We start from the raw sequence: 9,629 nt of genomic DNA on the forward strand, positions 1-9,629 counted from the left end.
GTGTGCTTTCTCTGAGTATGTACAGTCTCAACTTATTCAACAGAACTCACTTACAATGTCAATCAAAGATATCCACCTTCTTCCATCAATACATGTGTCACAAAAGGTTATTCTCTACATAACACAGCAGAGCTCTGTCAACTGTTGAGTTGCTTGTTCTTTCAAAACGGCTGGTCAGACAGCTTTAATATTTGGTTTACAAGTCCCTTGGATGACCTTAGTGAGATAATTTCATACAGTCAGGAAATACTTAATTTTGTATCCATGTCTATAGTAGCTTCAGGGACTTTGGCCCTATGTTTACATATGTGCTAGCTTTGTGGTCACTTACCCTGGAAAAGCTATTTTCGCCATTTATAACTAGCGCGATTAATTACAAAAAAAACGATAACAATAGTACAGGAAGTTGCCCATGTTATTTGGATCATGGGAAAAAGCTCCAGGCTTGGAGCTTGCATCATGTGATATGGAAGGGACCATCATCCCATGGTATGGCACTGTCCACTCACACACGCTCAAGCCAGGGTGTGTGTATTTACATAACTTTTGTTTATACTGAGTATCGTTGCATAAACGATGAATCACTTATATTACACTGTCCACTGTCATATTTTGTATTGCTGTTTACTACTGAGTTGCTGTAAATGGACAATGCGGGACTATACCCGTCTGATTAAAGATTAGATAGCTACGTGTTGTATCTATTTGTTGTGATGGAGATAGGGCAAGAGAGAGACAGAGACAGAGAGGGACAGACAGACAGATAGACAGACAGATAAAAAGAGAATTGTCTGAAAAACTTATTATAAATTTACTGTGTTAACCTAATATAGTAATATATTACTGTTCGTCATAGTTCAAAGATGCTTCAATGGTTGCTACGCGACTGGCAGTACGATGCCATCTCGTCGTATTTTTCACATAATCTTGTGTAATTATCAACCACAAACAAAGCCTCCAAAATGTTTAACACCTTTGAAGCTCATTTTAATATGAAAAGCCAATAGTCTACCGAGACGACCATGGAACAAAAGGCATGCAGCGATTCCAGACAGTATATACTATTTGTCTGTGATTGTATAATGCTTGTATTCTAGATATCTAGAGGTGTAAGAAAGGAGACTAGCGACATTGTTGACGGCCTTTGAATATCTGTAGACATGTGTGCCCGTGGGGAGGTCTCGTTTGGCACTTGCGCTACTGCTTTATTCTCACAAATGTCTTTCTGTTCGTACACTTACAAATACCAATAGGATTTTGTTTAAATCTTTTTTAGGAAGTCAATGACAGTCTGTTAACTGAACATCAGATAGAGTAACCAAGTGATGGTCCATCAGGCTTGCGAGAAAGAAAGCGTTGAAACTTCTAATCACGTATGTACAGCCTGACAAGCCATTCAAACGGCCGACCTCATTTCCTTTCTTTGACATCCATTTCAAGGGCAAAGTTCAAACGTTTCTGTGATCAGTTGTAGTGTACGCTTTGGTGGCCCTATCTACCTGCAAATATATGACAAGAAGTGGTAGGCAACATGGCTGACTTTTTCAAGCTAAATTCAGACTATTATCGAGTACCAGGTGAATACACATTTAAAGGAGTGTATTTCGCCGGCTTCATCAGCAGGGAAGTACTTGAAAGACCAGAGATCTTCCAGATAAAGCCAGATGATTGTTTTGTTGTATCATATCCTAAATCAGGCAAGTATATCCACTCGATTGGTTTGAAATGAAGAAGCATATTAATATAATAATATGTTAGGTTGACAAAGTATTTAAGACAATTCTGTCTGTCTTCTGTCTCTGTCTCTGTTTTGTCTCTGTCTGTCTGTCTTTGACTGTCTGTCTGTCTGTCTGTCTGTCTGTCTGTCTGTCTGTCTGTCTCTGTCTTTGTCTGTCTGCCCTGGGCAAAATGCTTGATATACAACAAACAATACACATATATACTGATTCTGTACACGTGTCAAATACGTTAAGTATACACTACGTATACCAAACAAATGGAAAACACAGTGTACGCTTGGTGTGCAAAGATCTGCATTACGTATACTCATGATCTCCATAAGTATACGCTACGCATATCATCTTATTGGAATTTTCCATGTACAAATATATACAATACGTATGCAATCAATAATGTGTTCCATATACGTCAATATGCGTCAATATGCTGAACGTATATCAAGCATTTTGTCCAGTGCTGTCTGTCTGTCTGTCTGTCTGTCTGTTTGTCTGTGCGTCTGTCTGTCTCTGTCTCTCTGTCTCTCTGTCTCTGTCTCTCTCTCTGTCTCTCTCTGTCTCTCTCTCTCTCTCTCTCTCTCACAACAACAAATAGATATCAAATTTGACGCAGTAATTTCAGAGTTCTATGACACTGCCCAATGCTTCTGAGTACAATTAGACATTTATTAGATCAATATTTGTAGCAGGTATCATCAAATTTGGTGCCATAATATCAGAGTTATATCACCAATCATTAATATGCAAATGAGCAGATAATTGACACTCACTCACAGTGTCATCATAATGGTTTGAGATTGTTATTAGTGAAAAGTTTTATGAAATTTTGAGCAGTATTTCTTGATCTATATTGACACTTTCATTACTGTCTCCATAGGAAACCATTATATGATAAAATATATTTCCTGACTTCATTAATATGCTAGCCACAATAACCAAATCTAATCTGTATAGTCATCTGTAATCTAAATATGCCATACATGTTCAAAGGGGCGTCCGTTGGTATTCAAAATGTCCATGTGAGGGCGCTGTTTTTAAAAAGCGGCCACCCGCTTAAAATCAGTGATTGGTTAGATTTTCTCTTCCATGGTAAATGTGGCAAAATTGAAACAGGTGACAGTATACCTTTAACATGTGGTACCTTTCTACCAAATCTGACTTGAACCCGTTCAGGCATTTTTGAGTTATCGTGCAAACAGACAGACAGACAGACACACACACACGGACAGACAAACAGACAGATATCGCTACGACGTTAGCTCACGTGTGTGAACATGTGAGCTAAAAACACGTAGTTATCTAATTTTTGTTGGAAGTTGCTGCCATACATAGATGTTGCAGCTCGACCCCATGATACATACGCATTATTGAAATGATTTGTTGACGGTGCTCTGAACGACCAAAATAAAGATAGTTGGGGTTTCAGAATTTGGCGAGATATTCCGTGCACACTAAAGGTTGCACTCGAGATATTCCGATTGATAAGGCAAGAGTTAACCTACGTATCATATTACACGCCTCTCTGCATGTATGTCTTGATCGAAGGCCGGCCTTTTAATACGCAAGAATGGTGAATTGGATCTTTTCAGGAGCGCCGCTGACCAAAGGACCTCCTTTAGTTAACTTTTGCATAAATCTCAGCCCTAATGCACCTCGCTCTCCCTTACTAGATTCCTGCAAGGACATTTTGACCCGACGAATCATAATAATATGCCACACAAATGTGACATTTTGACTAATTTACCTTGCAGGAACGACATGGACATCGGAATTGGCGCAGCTGATTATGAACAAAGGTGATCCGTCTTTCACAGAGTCTGCTCATCACTTCGACAGAGTACCATTCATTGAGTATGATTTTCCGCCAATTCCACAGTACGTTGAATCACATCAATTTCTTGCCTACGCTAGACAGAACGTTTCAAAAGCCCTGGAAGAGATTCGTACCAGATTCCATACTGGTTCTTGTATTGTTTCGAAAGAAATTGGCCAGAGACTTTATTTCGGTAGTGAGCAAATAGTATGTTTTTCACTGTACCGTGAATTTTCTATAAAAAATAACATCTTACACTATCACTTATAACATACAAATTAAGGAATAACAATACGTGTATGTACGTGACGTACTCAAAAATGTTAGTCATGTAACCCTCAACGAAATTATGATCTAACAGTCTGTCCCAGTGACGCATAAACAAGCATTTCAGTAACATATACAGTGCTCGATGCGGAAAGCAGAGCGTTACAAATAGTAACACAAGATACTTCAAGTACAAAGTAATAATATCTGCTTATTAAGTTTCATGCATCCAGCAATCTCTTCTTCACTCTGAAGGTTGCAGGATGCATGAAACGTAAGTAACTGGACTGATATTATTACTTTACACTTCTACGACCACCTTTACAATCTCTTCTCATCCGGAAGGTGGAACGGACTGAAAATAATGGAAAAATTGGATTCTCCTCGTCTTCTGAAAAGTCATCTACCAGTTCATCTATTCCCGCCTCAAGCTTTCCGAATGGGATGCAAGGTTATTTTGTACATCTATCTATGCATGCAACATTTCTGCAGTTCTTGTATCAGTTTCGGTATATTTAAGCTCATTGTTAGCCTTGTGAAGATTAGCCAAACTTGAGGTTTTCTGTACGATTTCTAAATTTTGTTGATGAGCTTTGAAAGATGTACGTCAATTTTTGTTGTTTCTTAAGTTGCAGTCGTTATAATTATTGATCTATGAATTTGATATTTAGGACTGCTGCATTATACCTTCAGAGTTTGTCAAGGAGGTTGCAGTTTATTCGGATCCCACTGTAAATACTCACAGAACCTCGCCTGGATGAATGAAACAATACAATGCAATTCTCATTGAATGTTCTTCGTACGTTACCTTTCAGTTAATCCTCGTGGCCAGGAACCCCAAAGACACTGTCGTCTCATATTACCACTTTTACCAATCTATACAAGAGTTTGGTTACTACAAGGGACAGTTTTCAGATTTCTTGAAAATGTTCATGAACAATAAAGGTAATATTCTTTTAACTACTACTAAACAATACGCTAAATCTTAGTTTAAGTCTTATTAATTTTGTTTGTTTGAAGCCGAAGAACTGTTGCATAACATAAGAATATTGCTAAGGTTCTGCGAAAACGTATGGAATCAGATGTGTATAACAAAATAATATATGTAATTTTGTTTTCATACGCTTGGCCTTAATCTCCTTTTTTCTTTGACATCATCGTTTGAAAGCATCACCAAATAGCTGAGGCATCATCATCCAGTGGATAATGATCAAGTGGTAAGGATATGGGACTCACGATCAAAGGAGGGTGAGTTCGAGACCCGTGTATGGCCAGAATGTTGGACTTCATATAAGATGTTAGCGAGTTCGATACAGTAGAATTAAGTTTTGCCCTTTAACAATTTGAAGCACTTCACTCCTAAATGCTTTTTTAAGTAGTGGATGTTGACTAACATATCCTATTTTATGGTCTGCGTCCGTTTTTTATTGAGTACAAAAATATATAATAAATAACAAAGTTGTTTTTGTGACCATACAGTGATCCACGGTGATTGGTTTGACTTTACCCTTGGTTGGTTGAAATATGCAAATGACAATGACGTGCTGTTTTTGAAGTATGAAGATATGAAAAAGGTAAGGCAGGAAATAGCATTATATCTTTCATCTTCAGCACATTAATGTGATTCATCGACAATCGGTGGTAAAGCTTATTGAAAAGCTATACAGATTGGTTATCTGGATGTAAAAGAACAAATGAATATCGAGAGTCCCAAAATGTTCGCACTGATTACTGCTCATCTATTTTTAATCGTGACAGTATCCTAGGGATGCAACCGTGAAGATAGCGAACTACTTGAACTATGACCTCAGTGATGACGTCATCGATAGATTACTGACTACTGCTCATTTGATAAAATGAAAGCAAATAAAGCCGTCAACTATGAAGAGGCCCAAGGAAAGTCATTTATCCGAAAAGGTGAGTTCAATTTTTGTACAATTACAAGTACGTAAATATTTGTCGACGTAAAATTATGTTTTTATGCATTCTTTTTTAAAGCGTGTTTCTAAAAGATTGGAAACTTATTTCTATTACTCCTCGCTGTCGCCCTGTAACACGGTGATCTCTAGACCTAAACATAAATCCTTCTATCAGTTCGCTATCATTAAAGTGTCATTTTAGCGGGAGGGTAATTCGTATCCTTCGCCAAAATAAATGCATATTGTGATATTTTGTACACGCCATAGGCATAATAGATTGTCCGAGATGATGTGGTCAAACTCGAGTGCTCTATGTTCGTTTTAGAAAGAAGCCGTTCATTGGTTGTACCGATTTTCAATGCAAAGTTGCTTTGTTTCGTATTCGCTATAACGTCATCGTAGTCATTTGCACAGCTAAAAATTGCAAACCTTTGTGTAAATTTGCACCAAGCATGTGGACTTATTTCTGTCATGCTCCAATTAAAATAATTGATTATGATAATATAATCTTTTGAATAATGACAATAGTCATTTGATTTCACTCACTTCACGTCCTTCGGCGTTAATAGTACGAACACTTTGACTGTAATGTGATTGTATGTGTAAAGGTGCATCCATGCAAGTCCAATTCATTTACATGAAGGACAAGTCTAATGGGCATAAAAAGGGACAATTACACATTACGTCTGCAATAGTTATTGACGCACTTATGTAAACAGGCGCAGGACAAATGGTTCGCTGTACTAATGTGAATAATATTTAACCTTGGTCAACAAACTTCTCTTTTGTCAAATTATCACTGGTTCTGCTCACTGCGGTGTATTTAAATAGAGCTAAACAAAATCGCATTTGGCGAGACACGTTCATGTGCAATTCCATGTTTCGTAAAATATTTTACCCTTTCTTCCAGAACCCATTGTTATATAGACCTTTACTCAGCAAAGTCCCATGATAATAATTCAGTAGTTTCATTTTCCTCATTTTAACCGGAGTGAAAGAGCAAGCGGTGTAGAAAACACGACGGTAATTTAGCAACATATGCATTAAGCGTTGAAGTTACGTAACCTTCTTAACGCTACATTTTCCGTTGTATATTTCAGGACGAAAGGCGATTGGAGAAATCATTTTACTGTTGCTGAAAGTGAAGAATTTGATAAATATACAACGAAAAAATGAAAGATTCTGGTTTGTCGTTTGACTGGAATTAAAATGAATTGCCTTATTGTGTACCGAAAGAAGACAAATGCGAAAGTAATCTATTTTAAAATGCAGCATTTCATAGAGATTTATAGTTTATCTTTGTAAGGTGTAAATTGATATTTCTCATTTATAACACGACAACTATGACAAGGATGAACTGTCTATATTCATCGCCTCGAGACTTCGAATCCGATTGAAAACTAGCCGTATTTTCTAACCCTGGGTTGGTAACACTGCTGGTGGACAGAATTGTCCCCGAGGTTATCGTTCGCCCAGTTAAAGCGATGAAATTCGTTTCTTCGCTTCGATAAAGTGTGAATGTGCGATGTATGATAGTAAGCATGCGTGCGTGAGTGCTTCACGAACTCTACAACGTGTTGAGCGGTCTCAGTCAGAAAAATGTAACAACTTAGCCGGCTATTGAACCACTCTTTTTTGGGAGTGGAGATTTAGCCGAGCGGTTCTGTCTATGGCCTCTCAGCTAGGCGACTGATGCTGTATGTTGTGGGTTCGAATCCGATTGAAAACTAGCCGTATATCAACCATTCTCTTTCAAAATCGAGAACAAAAGAATTGGGGGTCACCGTGAAAGTTTGGTACTACAAAAACAAATTATCCAATATTTGCCGATATTTGAAATTGAAAAAGGCCGTGATATCTCCACATGTAAAAACACCCAGATTCGCACAAAATTAAGTCGGTGGGTTGTTTAACTCAATAAGCTTCGAAATGAGCGCCAACAAGTGGAAGGCCAAACGAATATTGTTAAAGTTTGAGAGTACCATTACATGTCTTCAAGGCACATTCTACCTTAAGTGCATATATGTTATGCCATACATGAGTAAGGCCAAGCTATCTTCAATAATTTGATAGTTGAGTGTTAGTCACAAAGATTAAGAAGGATAATCAAATATTTAGAAAGAACGTCTTTACTTTAGTAATAAAAAGGCAAGAGTTAAAAATATCTGTCAAGCGGACCCGACTGACCCAAGTATGGTTCACTTCAGAATTTGTTTCACAAAGTCTTCACACCATTACCGCCAATGTTTAACACTTCAGACGGCAATAGCCGTGTGTCATAGATGTCTTTGTAACTCTTGATTAGCATTAATGTTCAACATGATGTACTTGTCTGTGACGGTTATTGAAAATCGACATAACATGTTACTTCCTCATATAAAAACAGTAGGACTTTACAGCAATACGACGGCAATCGGATATATACTTCAGAAAGGCACTTGAAAATAACAGGAGGATCGTGAAAAGTTTAAGACAAATTGATGAATTATGCATATTCCTGCACAGTACAGCGAATTCAGCTTAGCGTGAATATGAATGTATTTGATAAAACCATGGTCGAACTCTTGGTTTACAAGCAAATCAAATGCATATTTATGACAGACTTTCACTGGTGTGTCTTTAATTATATATATATATATATATATATATATATATATATATATATATATATATATATATATATATATATATATATATATATATATATATATGTATGTATGTATATTAATCAGGCTTCCTTTCTGTTTTGCAATACTTAAAAATCACTAATCATGTTCCTCTCAATTCTGCGGTACATGCTTTGTGAAAGCTGCAGTGCTGCACGACATAAGATCAAGGGGATGTGATATATTTTGGACACACTATAAGTCAAGGAAGAAACCACCTCGGCTGTTGATCAGATTTTTTCTTCGCATTGTGTGACAATTTTACCGCGAGAAGACCAGCCTATGACTGGGTACTTATTGCATTATTATAGGCCCTGGCCCATATAAAAATAATTCACAATCGGACACTAAACAAAGTTATACGGTTTTATAGATATATTAGTCTATTAATGATGTTTTTCTTTTGGAAAATGCATGATCAATACGTTAACATAAATCAATTAACATATTAGAATGCATAATTAATTATGAAACTAATCAAAGTCATACGATTTATAGACATATTGGTTTACAAATGATTTTTTCTTTTGAAATGCGTAATAAATACATTTATATAGATTACATAACATATCAAATGTATAGACTTTAGAAGACTGTAAAACTTTACATATTCGCCTTCACTATGGAAGTAGGGAGGAAGATACTTTATCTTAGCTCTTTATAAAAAGGACAATTTATCGCTGAGACAAGTAAATTCCCTATCCTTTCCTCTGATTTATTCAAAAAGCCTTATCAAATTAGTTCCAATATAAGACATTTAACCAGATATACCAATAAGCTATCATACTTTGATTATAAAATGTGTGTGTTTGTATGTGAAGCAAAAGTGTTCGCTTTATTGCTCTGTATTCAGTCAAAGTATTGTTTATCGATTGGTTGTATAAATTTAAAATGTGACCCGTAATCATGAATTTCGGATGGCAAGCGTGTTTAGCTTAGCTAGCCATTAATTAGATATTTTCTATATTCGAGATAATATCGTTGATGTATTGGATCGTCGTGTAGGTTATGTTTGCTTCAGTGAACACAAAATGTGTTACTCTTTTATTTCTCTACCCTATTAGGATGCCACTTTACTTATCATATGGTTAGTCTGTATCACGACTTAATCATCAAAATTATTCCCTTGTTCTTTTATTCCCTTGAAAAACTGTGGGACGAACTGGCATAAAGAAACCATGGTTAATGTTATACTCTAACTTGCATGTTCATGTTGCAGTGGATGCAG

General features: G+C 36.6%; 1 pseudogene; it reads left to right on the top strand.

Moving 5' to 3' along the window:
• Nucleotides 1–1,085: 1,085 nt before the first annotated feature.
• On the top strand, nt 1,086–8,331 carry LOC139136674 (sulfotransferase 1C4-like; annotated as a pseudogene).
• The last annotated feature ends 1,298 nt before the right edge of the window (nt 8,332–9,629 follow it).

This window comes from Ptychodera flava, chromosome 7 (genome assembly GCF_041260155.1).
Source record: "Ptychodera flava strain L36383 chromosome 7, AS_Pfla_20210202, whole genome shotgun sequence".
Taxonomy (NCBI): Eukaryota; Metazoa; Hemichordata; class Enteropneusta; family Ptychoderidae; genus Ptychodera; species Ptychodera flava.